The 13,457-nt window shown below is 47.3% G+C and overlaps 1 long non-coding RNA gene across 2 annotated transcripts in view; it reads left to right on the top strand.

The window, feature by feature from the left end:
• The window catches only part of LOC139186866 (uncharacterized), a 30,500-nt gene extending 17,356 nt beyond the window's left edge, over positions 1 to 13,144 (top strand). The window contains exon 5 of one of the 2 annotated variants that reach the window (XR_011570475.1): positions 12,021 to 13,144. This is a non-coding gene — a long non-coding RNA (uncharacterized lncRNA). Of the gene's footprint in view, positions 1 to 1,573; positions 5,241 to 12,020 lie in introns of those variants that run through there. The other variant, XR_011570474.1, reaches the window with a different exon arrangement.
• The last annotated feature ends 313 nt before the right edge of the window (positions 13,145 to 13,457 follow it).

Raw genomic sequence — 13,457 nt, 5'->3', positions numbered from 1 at the left:
AGTTCACATAAGGGAAATTTTAATTTTAATGAGGGAGCAGATAGAGAAATTTAACAGAAAAATGTAAACTATGAAGAATTCAAAGGAAATTCTAGAATTATAAAGAATGAACAGAAATGAAATGTTTAATGAATAGATTTAGCAGCAGATTGGGGATGAGAGAAGAAAGAATCAGCAAACATGAAGATGGATCAATAGAAATTGCCCAGTTGAAGGACAGGAGAGGAAAAAAAAAGGTGGAAACTTAATCCTCTGCCTGTGTGTGTGTGTGTGTGTGTGTGTGCACGCGTGCACATGTGTGCACACACCTGTGTGGCTTTAAAGGGCAGTTAGCAAGTGAGGCAGGTGCGTGTCAATTCTCTGCTCACAGACTTCCAGCCAATCCCCATTTCAGCCTTGCTTTTCTTTGCTGGTATCTGGTCCCATGTACGCGGTACCTTTTGGAGATTTTACAGGGCAATTTGACCCATTTCTCATTGCTCTGCTCCACTACTGGCATATCTGTGTTTCTGCCTTTGATCTCACTTTCTCCTTTATAACCTGAAGTTAGCAATGCTCTCACTTTACAGGAATGAAATGAGGTAAATCTGGGAAGGGGCCTGGCGTAGTGCTTGGCTTACCGTTTCTTGATGACAAATGGTGTCTATTTTTATTGCCTCCCACCTCGCTGCCCTCCCCGCACTTTCTCCCTTCTTCCCTCCTTTTCCTCTTTCCTCCTCCTAAGCATTCTGCATTCACATATTTCAACCAACTCAGGCCGCTTTCAGGACAGCGGTTTGTAATTACTGCCGCGTGGTGTATAATGTCTGTGGCAAATTTATTTCTTCTCATATTTCTTGTAAGTGTTGCTGATGCAGAATGAACATCTCAAATCACTCAGAGGCAAACAAATGAGACAGAAAACCTGCCCGTAATCGAGCTGGCACAGGAGGCGTGTCCATCTTTAAAAATACTGTTTCTCTGTCTTAAACTGTGGGGCCAATTAGAGGCTTATCTGGAGAGATAGCAATCCAGCTGCCTCCTGGGGGCCTGTTTCCTTGTGGACACAGCTGGCCCTGAGCTAAGGGAAGATAGGAGGGTTAGTGCCTGACCTAGGCCAACGGCCTTCATCCACAAAGTGCATCAGCAAAGGAAGGGACCTTGGAGATGAGCCATTGAGACCTTTCCCAGGGAAGGTGAGCTGAGCTCTGATCCAGAGAGTGGGCTGAATTCTCTCACAGCCAATGCAGTTAGTGCTTGAGCCTGGAGGAGAAACTAGGTCTCACCTGCCCCAGGTTCCTTTCCAGCTCACCAGGTACAAAAAATGATCCAGCCTATGACCGTCCCTAGCACCCAGCCAGCCAGTTTGGATTCTGGTCTTATTTGCAACATGAACCGAGAACTTCCAGATATATACAAGCTGGATTTAGAAAAGGCAGAGGAACCAAAGATCAAATTGCCAACATCTGTTGCTGTGCTGTGCTAAGTTTTGTCTGACTCTTTGCAACCCCATGGACTGTAGCCCACCAGGGTCCTCTGTTCATGGGGTTATCCAAGCAAGAATACTGAAGTAGGTTGCCATTTCCTTCTCTAGGGGATTTTCCTGACCCAGTGATCGAACCCAGGTCTCCTGCATTGCAGGCAGATTCTTTACTGTCTGAGCCATCGGTTGGATCATAGAAAAAGCAAGAGAATTCCAGAAAAACATCTACTTCTGCTTCATTGGCTATGCTAAAGCCTTTATGTGGATAACAACAAACTGTGGAAAATTCTTCAAGAAATGGGAATAACAGATCACCTTACCTGCTGCCTGAGAAATCTGTATGCAGGTCAAGAAGCAACAGTTAGAATCAGGCATGGAACAACAGACTGGTTCCAAATTGGAAAAGGAATACATCAAGGCTGTATATTGTCATCCTGCTTGTTTAACTTATATGCAGAGTACATCATGAGAAATGCCCAGCTCGATGAAGCACAAGCTGGAATCAAGATTGCCAGGAGAAATATCAATAACCACAGTTATGTAGATGACACCACCTTATGGAAGAAAGCAAAGAGGAACTATAAAGCCTCTTGATGAAGGTGAAAAAGGAGAGTGAAAAAGCTGGCTTAAAATTCACCATCCAAAAAACAAAGATCATGGCGTGCAGTCCCATCACTTCATGGCAAATAGATGGGGAAACAATGGAAACAGTGACAGACTTTACTTTCTTGGGCTCTAAAATCTCTGCAAATGGTTACTGCAGCCACAAAATTAAAAGACGCTTGCTCCTTGGAAGAAAAGCTGTGACCTACCTAGATAGCATATTAAAAAGCAGAGACATTAGTTTGCCAACAAAGGTCCATGCAGTCAAAGCTATGGTTTTTCCAGTAGTCATGTATGAATGTGAGAGTTGGACCATAAAGAAGGCTGAGTATGGAAGAATTGATGCTTTTGAACTGGTGTTGGAGAAGATTCTTGAGAGTCCCTTGGACTGCAAGGAGATCCAACCAGTCAATCCTAAAGGAAATCAACCCTGAATATTCATTGGAAGGACTGATGCTGAAGCTGAAGCTCCAATGCTTTGGCCACCTGATGTGAAGAACTGACTCACTAGAAAAGACCCTGATGCTCGGAAAGATAGAAGATAGGAGGAAAAGTGGGTGACAGAGGATGAGATGGTTGGATGGTATCACCAACTCAATGGACGTGAGTTTGAGTAAGCTCCAGGAGATGGTGAAGGACAGGGAAGCCTGGCATGTTGCAGTCCATGGGGTCGCGAAGAGTCCAACATGTCTGAACAATTGAACAATAATAACAACTTGAGCAAATATTCATGGTTACATTTCATGATGCCGAACATCATTCCAGGCACCACAGACTCAGATGAAGGAGCCTCTATCTATCTCCTCAAGATGCGCACAGAGTGTTGGGATGACTGACATTGAACAGGCTCTTTCAACTCCCTGTGGCTGGTGACAGAAAACAGGATAGTCTGGGGACAACAGAGAAAATAACCCTAAGCCTGCCCAGCAGTGGTGGGTGCTCAGAGGGCTTCTGGGTGAGAAGTTGCTGGAACTGAATTCTAAGGAGAGGGGAAGAGAGAGCTTGTCCAAGAGGAATCATGAACGAGATGGTAGAAGCCACCAGTCCATGTGGGGAAGAACCCAAGGGGGATGGTAATGCTGGGGGTTGCACGATTGTGGTTGGCTCAGACCCCGCCTGGGGTGCTGCAGTCTTAGAGGTCTCTGACGATGGGCCAGGCTGCCTGTAAGCAAGTGAGTCCCCTGTCCCTGGGCTTGTGCAGGCTCAGGCAGACTGGGTGCTTGTCAGAGAATTGGCAGAGTGGGTTGCTGCCCCATATAGGAGGTGGCTGGGCAGGTGAGGGGAAGCTGGGAGAGAGGAAGGGACTGTACTGAGGCCCCACGATGCCTTAAGGGCAGGATGAGGCTTGTGTCTACCTGCAGACTCTTTTTTTTAATTTAAAAAATTTATTTAGTATTTGTTTTGTGTTTTGGCTGTGCTGGGCTTTTCTGCATCGACTTTTCTTCACTGCTGCATAGGCAGTGAGCGGGGGCTACTCTCCAGTTGCAATGCGCAGGCTTCTCATTGCAGTGGCTTCTCTTGTTACAGATCACGGGCTCTAGGGAGCGAGGGCTTCCCTGATTGTGGTTCCCGGGCTCTGGAGCACAGACTCAGTAGTTGTGGCTCATAGGCTTAATTGCGCAGCAGCATGTGGGATCCTCCCGGACCAGGGATTGAACCCGTGTCTCATGCATTGGCAGCAGATTCTCTACCACTGAGCCACCAGGGAAGCCCCCTGCAGAGTCTTAATAGTGTAAGGAACTTGGGGGAACAGTGGCGTGAAGGACACTTAAGCCCAGATGGCCCAAGACAGAGCCACCACTTGGCTGAAGGATAGCGTGCCCACAACACCATGCCCACTGTTACCAGGTCAGATCAAGGCCCAGGATTTAGGAGGCAGGGGAATGGACATTATTAGGCAGCAGGGTTTCGGGGTGCTTCACATGGTGAGCTGTGTGAGCCTCAAGCATTTGTTCCAGAAACCCTGGATCTCCAGGGACCATGAGCCCTGAGCTTAGACTCAAGGCCCATACCACCCTCCGTCAACTTCTCTTTTGGAATTGCACAAGGCTCTGGTTATTACACGAACCTACTGCTGGGTCAGCCTGACTGACTGATGGGGCAGTGATAAGAGGCACATTCCTGGGACGAAGGAATGCACTTGGCCTGGCAGGAGTGTGTTGCTGGAAAGGGGCCGCTTATATGAAACAGCTCCTGCATGGGTGGGAAGATGTTATAGATGTGTGAATAAAAATAGCTCTGTGTTCAGGCTGAGAGAGAGACAAAGACCAGCTGCACCTAACTCCAGGGGAGGGCAATTTGGAAGGGTCAGGAATTACAGTCAGGTTTCTTCTCTTTGGTAGTGATGTTTTTTGGAAACCACATCATTGCTGCATGCAGCATGCAGACATTCATACAGTCCATCAACATTTCCCAAATATCTACCGTGCAAGACACTGAACTTTGAAGAGGTATGAGAAAAGGTCTTTTATCCCAAGCGGCTCACAGTGTAGAAAGGGGTGGGTTTGGGCAGGTAGATGATCATGGCACTGTTCGGGTGATGTGAGAAGCAGAGTAGAGAGCTACAGAGCGTAAAAAGGCTGTGAACCCAGCCACAGGGTGAGGGGGTCATCAGAGGAGAACCTTCTGGGAAGAATAGGGGACAGTGCACCCACGCTTGGGGTGGGGTGGGGTGCATCACCTCTCCCACCCTGTGGCAGCCGTTTCAGTCCTTGTCTGGCTCCCGTCCCAACTATCAGCTCCAGACTCTTGAGATCACGTCTCTATTGTGATATCTGCAGCAGACAGGAGCTCTCCACATGTTTGTTTCATGACTGTAAGCAAAGGGCAAGGATGTCAGGTGAACATTCTCTGCAAAAGACCTTCTCTTGTGTCATGTGACTACAGTCTCCTCCAGGACAGGGACTTGATGGGGTTGTCTCTGGGACTCTAGTCCTTGCTTCAGAGCTTGGACTTAAGTAAGAGCTCAATATAGGGTTTTGAATTACTGAATCAGTGAACAATAAATGAATAAATTAAAGAGGGATGACCATGAGAATGAACTTTGTTGCCTTCTTCTTCTTTAATTACTGATCTGATTTTCCTCCATGGCTTTCACCCTCATCTCAATAGAGGAAACTCTCCATCCAGGGCTGCTGTATACAGTTGTCCAGGCTGTGCACTGCACAAAGTTGCCAGCTCTAATAAGATGCAACTCATGTTGTAGCCATGCAGTAACTTACATAAGAGTTGAGCAAAAATTGTGTATCTCACCTCTGAGTCCTGGAGCAGTGGAGGGAGGGGACTCTTATTCACAACCGTGTGCACACTTGGGCCCTGCCCTGTTGCAGCCGTACTGTGAGCTTCCCTGGAAGTCCCTGCCCTCACCCACCTGCTAGTCTTGAAGGCCCATATCTGACCCTCTCCAAACACTGGCCCTGACAGGGTGGCCACATCAGGGAGGCACCTGGGGATGCTGTCCTGCAGGTGATATGTGTCCTGGTTTTGGGGTGGGTGTGAGCTGGTGTCTGTGTGCTGCACCCAGGTCTGTAGCCTCCAAAGGCCTCTGGATATCCCCTACCCCTACAGAGCTAGGCTCCAGCCAAAGGGAAGCTTTTTACTCATAAAAACCTGGAACACTGCCCTAGCCTCCCCTCCCCTCCCGCAAGTGTGTTCCCTCTGGAGTCACTCAATTTGGCCAGAGGGGCATCTACTCACATCCACTTTGCCCCAGGTCAGCCAGACCATAATATGCTGACTTTGCAAAATGCATTTTTAAAAATAATTTATTATTTGGGGCTGTGCTAGGTCTTCACTGCTGCTTGGGTTGTTTTTCCTCTACTTGCAGTGTGTGGGTTTCTCGCTGCAGTGGCCTCTCTTGATGTACAGCACAGGCTCTAGGGCATGGAGTGGTTGCAGCACGTGGACTCAGTAGTTGCGGCTCCCAGGCTCTAGAGCACAGGCTCGATGGTTGTGGCACACAGGGTTAGTTGCTCCAAGGCAAGTGGGATCTTCCCAGATCAGGGATCGAACCCATGTTTCCTGCGTTGGCAGGTGGGTTCTTTATCACGGAGCCACCAGGGAAGCCCTGCAAAGTGTATTTGAGAAGGGAAGTGCCTGTATAAAACATTTCCCAAATGTTTAGTACCAGCCTTGGGTGGATTTGTGTCAAGCTTGGGGAGAACTGAATGTCTGCGCTCGTGTTTGGAAATCCTGTGTGGAGTTAGGAATGAGTGTGTGGAGCACGGCTGTGGTGGCTGCAAAATTGAGGAGGTCCCCTCCCCATCCACCCCCCCACGTTCCTACAGGTTAGATGGAGGGCAGGTTCCACATCAGACCTCGTCCTCAGAAAGGGGGAACTGGGCTGGGGGGTTGAGAAAAGGATGGCTGTCACAGTCTTTCACCCTAAACACTGAACAAACTATCCTTCCCCTTTAAAACTGCCCCACCTGGGACTTCCCTGGTGGTCTAGTGGTTAAGACTCCATGCTTCCACTGCAGGGGTTTGATCCCTGGCCAGGGAACTAAGATCCCACATGCTTCACAGTGCAGCCAAACAAGTGAAAAGAACCCAGGCTGCTTGCTTGCTCCTTGCAGTTGACCAAAAATGATTGACTCTACCTGCAGACCGTCCATAACGTCTCCCCACAGCCCAGCTCCACTCCCCCCACCAACCCCTCACCAAATGGTACTGTCTTGGCATCCCTTTTTCTTCTCTAAAACGGACTGCTTTTCAGCACCTCGAGCCCCTCCTGGAGTGTAGCTGATTGTAGATGGGTTCCCTGCCCCAGGCTCATGAATAAACACCTGCCTTCACTGTGTCTCAGACTCAGCTACATGGTTAGCATTTGGGACTGTATAATAGAAGATTTTGGATAATTGTAACACTGAGAATCACTGAAGTTTACTGTGGATTTACAAGGCATCCACTACCGCTCTCACAACTATCGACACCCAAAGTCCTGTGAAGTGGACACCTTTGCCTTCCTCGTGGACATAAAGTACAGAGAGGAAAACAGACTTGTCCAGTCACTCAGCTGTTGAATGATGGAGCTGGGATGTGAACCCAGGTAGTCTGACTCTAGATGATTCTATACTCTTGCTCACAATGCTGAAACGTGAAAGTGTTAGTCGTTCAGTCGTGTCTGACTTTTGCAAACCCATGGACTGTAGCCCACCAGGCTTCTCTGTCCATGGAATTTTCCAGGCAAAAATACTGGAATGGGTTGCCATTCTCTTTTCTGGGGGATCTTCCTAACACAGGGATCAAACCTTGGTCTCCTGCATTGCAGGGGGATTTTTTACCCTCTGAGCCACCAGGGAAGCCCACAATGCTATGTAGTTCTGATTCCAAGGAGAGGTCTTTGTTCACATTTCTGAGAGATGGTAGCACTTTTGAGTAGGGAACCCATGGGCTGGAATTTGACCTTTGATGGATTGCTTTGGCATTCTTGAGAGAGATGGTAGCATCAGAGGAAGTCTGAGCCCAGGTGGGAGTCCCTGAGCCAGCCAGACTGGAGGTAAGTGAGATTTGAGACCCCTCATCAAGGGTACAGTCACCTCTCCAGTACTGAGCCTTTAATGCCTTCAATGCCAACCGCAACCCTTGGAGAGGTGTGGCGTTTTGTAGAGGATGAATACACAGAGGATGGAGAAAGGAGTCACTCAGCTAACCTGTGGCAGAACTGGGTGTTTAAAACAGGTTGGATGGCTCTTGATGGTGGACACACAAATGGGGGTCCCAGGGGTGTAGCTGTCCCTCCTGCCTGTGACCTGTTGGAACAGCCCAGGTTTTGTCCCACCTGTGGCTCCAAGTGGTAGACCCTGAAAGAGGCATTCTGCTTTGAGTCTGAGAGGCACTTTTGTACAGCATCCTTTGTCCCTAGGACAACAGTGAGCCAGGGTCCTTATTTCCTCCTTGCAGCTGGAGAAGTCAGTTCTTGGCCTCTATGTTTAGAGCATATCAATTACACAAGTTGCCTCTATCATCTGATTACACAAGCGGCCACCACCATCACTTGAGAATCTGGGCAAGGTGGTAAAATCGACTCTAAGCATGTGTGTGTTTTCCTTTTAAAATAAAATTAAGGGATAAGCTTGAAGAAGCACAGCAATCTGGAGAGTGGAGGGAAGCTCTAACGCAGCCTTTCTGCTCTTTGGAGAGGCCACCTGATGCTGATCTGACCTGCTTCCAGGCCCTGGGAGGCACCAACCTTGCATTGACCGGCACCCTCCACAGCTTATGGAAGTGGCAGTGCTATTAGGATCTGAAGTCGGTCACTGGCCATGGCTGGTAAACTGAAATCCAGAATGTGTGGAAGATGCCTTTGTTTCTTAGGAAGGTGACATCTTCTCTGAGTGCCTGGGGCTTTGGGAAAGTGTTATTTGCTAAGAAGAGAAGAAATCACACACAGCAGGTGATCAGTCTTCACGTGGTTTTTTTCAAAACACCTTTCTCGATGACCCCCGTGGGGCGTAATAAATCATCTACACTGAGGGAAGGCTGGAGAATTCACTTCATCAACGATACAGAAATGCAGGGAAATCCTCTGTTATTGGGTGTATGTGCATTTCTGTGTGGACATGTCTGTGTGTGTAGGCACACGTGTGTTTGCACACATGGGTTGATGTACACACAATGCCTCTCAGGGTTCATAGTGTCTAAAGGAGGAGAGATCAAATGGCTCCTTAGAAATAGCTACTTTCAAGGACTTAAAGAAGTGGCCTTGCCCTGGGAAGCTCTGAGCATCAGAACGTGGAGCAAAATAGTACATTGTGGCCCTTGGAAGGGATGAGGAATAATGCAAGGAAGATTGATCTAGGAAGCAAAGTACTTAAACTTGGTTCTGCCTAGGAAGCAAAGTACTTAAACTTGGTTCTTCACAAAACTCATTGCCCTCTCTGAGCTGTGATTTCCACATGAAGTTGTAAAACCCAGACTCCTTGCCAAGGCCTGGGGTGGATGCTGCGGTGTGTAGTCCTCCTTCAGGACTGAGCAGACCGTCTCCCAGCTGCTGGGAGTGCTGGCGGCTTGTGGCTTCCCAGAAATGAAGAGAGTCCCCGTAGACATGGTCACACTATCTACCCTGGGATCAGCTGGTCAGTGCAGGGGATCGGGCCTGGTTCCCTGTCCTTCAGGCAGGACAACTCTGCAGGACCTTTCAGCTCCAGAACTCCCTGGGGAGTTCAGCTGAGGGTGAATCGCATCACATGCAGCCCAACTTCTCTCTCCTAGAATCCTGCTTCCTTTCCTCTCCCTTCCAAGCTGTGATCCTGAGAGCAACCCCAGAAGAATCCCCTTGCATGCTGATCTCCATCTCAGAGAACCCAGACCAAGGTCCCAGTGTTCTGCAACTGCGTGGTCTTCTCCCTCTCCCTCCCCTCCCCCCACTCTCTGCTTCAGCTGTACAGCCCTTGTTCTCTGCATTAAACTCACCAAGCTCGGCCCTGCCTCAGGGTCTTTGCACATCCCTTCTGCGGGAAAACTTTTACCTCCACCTTTTTCTGGTGGTTTTTAAATCATCTGTTGCTGTTCAGTTGCCAAGTTGTGTCCGACTCCTTGCGACCTCATGGACTTCAGCATGTCACGTTTCCCTGTCCCTCACCATCTCCCGGAGTTTGCCCAAGTTCGTGCCCATTGAATCGGTGATGCTATCCAATAATCTCATCCTCTGTCACCCGCTTCTCCTTCTGTCTTCAGTATTTCCCAGCATCTGGGTCTTTTCCAATGAGTCAGTTCTTCAAATCAGGTGGCCAAAGTATTGGAGTTTCAGTTTCAGCATCAGTCCTTTCAATGAGTATTCAGAGTTGATTTCCTTTAGGATTGACTGGTTTGATCTCCTTGCTGTCCAAGGAACTCTCAAGAGTCTGCTCCAGCACCACAGTTTGAAAGCATCAATTCTTTGGCACTCTACCTTCTTTATGGTCTAGTTTTTAATCACTTAAATCTCAGCTGAATGGTCATCTTCTCAGCCAGGCTTTTCTTGACCACCCAGTCTAGGTTATCTCCCCAGGGACTCTAACTACAGCTCCTTGTTTTATTTCCTTCAAGGTCCTTAGAAGGAAATGGCAACCCACTCCAGTACTCTTGCCTGGAAAATCCCATGGACGGAGGAGCCTAGGAGGCTGCAGTCCATGGGTCGCAAAGAGTCAGACATGACTGAGCGACTTCACTTTCCTTTCCTTTCCTTATCACTCTCTGATAATGTATTTTTTAATTATTCAATTGTTGATCTTCTGTCACCCACTCCATTGGAGGCAAGCTCCCTGGATGGCATAGACTAAGGCCAGCTTCTCCACTGCCCTGTCTCCAGTGCCAATAGCTACAACCTATAATGTAATCCTTCTGCACAGACCTACAGAATGAATGCGTGACATAGTCCTGCTGGAGCAAGGGGCCTTTGTGCTAGAATTTGAGATGTCGGTGAACTTAGATGATGTGTTGGTTTCTTAGAGTTGCTGTAACAAATGACCACATACTGGATGGTTTCAAGCAACAGAAACATTTTCTGGTCACATGGAGAGCAGCATTAGAGGCAAGAAGATGAACCCTGAAGCACTGAGACCCAAGAGCAAAGAGCTGGGTTTGGAGGGATAAAATGTCCAACCCTCGTGATGTTTTCGTCTCCCGAGGATGATTACCTGTCATCTCATGGTCCTGACAGAGGGCGGGACAGCAGAGAGCATGGAAAAGGCCAGCCGAATTCCACCTTAGAGCCCCTGAACCCACCGCTGGCTGGTGAGCATTCACAAAATGAATAAACACATAAAGCGCATTTAGAGCTCTGGTTCAATAAAAAACCCCCTCTGTAGACAACTGAAACCAGCTCTGTCTCAAAAAAGAAGCTTTTTCCCAGCAACCAGTGCAAGTCGAGCCTGAAACAACTCTTTAGACATAGAGTTGCTGTTGTTTGAGTGTCTTAACCTTCGGCCGCTCCAGGCCTCCCTGGATCAGGCAGCCGTGGTCCATTAAAGTGGGTGATAAATATTTCATGCTCTGAGCTGGAGGGTGCCGTTGGCTTCTGCTCACTTCCTCAGATGCCTGAAGCTGTGATGGCTTTGTTTCTCCATTAACTCTGCAGATTATGTCAAAGCCACCTAGACGAGACCTGCATGCTTACCCTGCCTGCAAATCAGATGAGATGGCTCCAAAGACCTCCATGTATTGCCCAGAGCTTACTGTTCAACCTGAATTTTTTTTTTTTTCTTCTTGTTCTGTTACCTACTGGTTTTTTAAGGTGTTTCTCTTTTTTAATTAAAATTTTTATTTATTCAATTTTTGTTTTTTATTTTTGAAATTTTTATTTTATATTGGGCAATAGTTGATTAACAATGTTGTGTAAGTTTCAGATGCACAGCAAAGTGGTTCAGTCATACATACACATGTATATATTCTTTTTCAAATTCTTTCCCCATTTAGGTTATTACAGAATACTAAGCTGAATTCCTTGTGCTATACAGTAGGTTCTTGTGGGTTAAGGTTACTTTCCATTTAAAGTTGGGCTTCTTTGGTGTCTCAGTAGGGAAAGAATCTGCCTGCCATGAGGGAGACCCAGGTCCAATCCCTGGGTGGGGAAGACCCCTAGGAGAAGGGCATGGTTACCCCCTCCAGTGTTCTTGCCTGGAGAATTCCATGGACAGAAGAGCATGGCGGGATGCAGTTGATGGGGTTGCAGAGTTGGATACAACTGAGTGACTAACACTTTCACTTTCATTTCCATTTACAGTTATGACAAAATATTGGTTGTATGCCCTGTGTTATAAAATGCATCCTTGAGCCTATCTTATGTCCAATAGCTTATACCTTCCACCCTCCATCCCTGTAATGCCCACCCCGCCACGTTTAACCTCTTGTTTGTCTTCTGTATCTGTAAGTCTGCTTCTTTTACATTATATTCACTAGTTTGTTATATTTTTTGGTGCCGCATACAAACAATCTCACAGAATATTTATCTTTCTCTGGCTGACATCTCACTCAGCATGATGCCCTCCGAGTGCATCCGTGTTGCTACAGATGGTGACGTGTCATTCCTTTTTATGGCTGAATCATCACATTCCACTGTATATACACCACATCTACTTGCAGCCTGAAATATTTTGAAGACAAGGATTTTAAGCTTTAAAGAGGAGCGGTATGTAATTTCAGATAAGAGTCTGCTAACCCTTGCCCTTATGTTCACGCATAAGCCTCACTTGGAAGGACTTGAGTGATGGGTGTGCCTGCCCATCTGAAGCCTGGAATGGGGCTTATAGCCTTGGACTTGGGGTGAGCTGTCTTTGACTGATAAGGACCCCACTAAAATGTCAGAGTCTCAGCTTCCTCATATGTGAAGTGGTCATAAAGAATCCTTGATCCTTCCTGCCTTCCTGGGTCCCCAGGGACCAGAATTAGAGCATGGATGTAAATTCCTGTGTGAACATGAAGGGCTACAGATGTAGGAGGGGTGTTTTTATCTGTGTTTCTCGTGGCCCTGGGCTTAGAAGTCACGTAAAAAGTGAACAACATTGCCATTTCCTAAACAGCCATCATCATCCTGCTTATTCCCTGGGGGCAGCACTGACTGGTTTGTGCTCATGGGTCAACCTCCCACCTCCAAAAGTGACCCTCCTCCCCGAGCAGAAACTCATGGAGATTCTGCTCTCTTGCTGGATGCCGAGTTTGGTAGGGCCATGTGATGGCTCCAAAGAATGAGATGCCACAAAAAGACCATGTGGATGCTTCTGGTCTTGAAAAAATAACCCAAGACGGTAATTCTTCTCTCCTTGGCTTTGGACATGCCATGTGAAGACAGTTGCCACAGATGTCTTAACGCTCTGAGGGTGGCATTTCCACTGTGTGAAGATGACAGAGTGGACAGATGAAAAGTCTCAGGCTCGTGATGAGATTGCCGAACTGGTTGGTTCACATGGAAACATCGACCTCTGATTTGCATTATGTGTGATGTTATGGCCTTTATTGTATATGCCATTTGGGTTGCATAATTCTATTTTAGTTGAATATTCTTTTACATGTACCGCAAAACATTCTAACGGATACTGAAGTTTATCAGAATTATGAGCAAATTGGGTCAGTATACTTAAATAGTAAAGAAGATTCAGTGCATGGCTTTTGTGATGGCTGTTGTGTCTTTCTCAGTATATTTCCCCTTTCCAGTATGGTCTGGATGCTGAGCCTGGTGGCATTAAATAAACAGCATGGAACAGTAGTGGCTAAGGATTTCACCTTGACCTCCTGAAGCTCTGCCCAATACAGACACAAGAGTAATTCAAGGACTGTGAAGGGCAGACTATCTGTGTTGCCATTAAGCCCCAATTTCCCCACTACTTTGCTCAGCCCCTAAACTGAAATCATTATTAATTAATACGTGTGTGTGTGTTTGTGTGTGTGCATATGCTTTCAGTTGTGTCTGACTCTT

The sequence above is a fragment of the Bos indicus genome, chromosome 14 (genome assembly GCF_029378745.1).
Source record: "Bos indicus isolate NIAB-ARS_2022 breed Sahiwal x Tharparkar chromosome 14, NIAB-ARS_B.indTharparkar_mat_pri_1.0, whole genome shotgun sequence".
Classification (NCBI taxonomy): domain Eukaryota; kingdom Metazoa; phylum Chordata; class Mammalia; order Artiodactyla; family Bovidae; genus Bos; species Bos indicus.
Note: the sequence above shows the minus strand (reverse complement) of the source record. Positions and strands in the feature narration are given on the sequence as shown.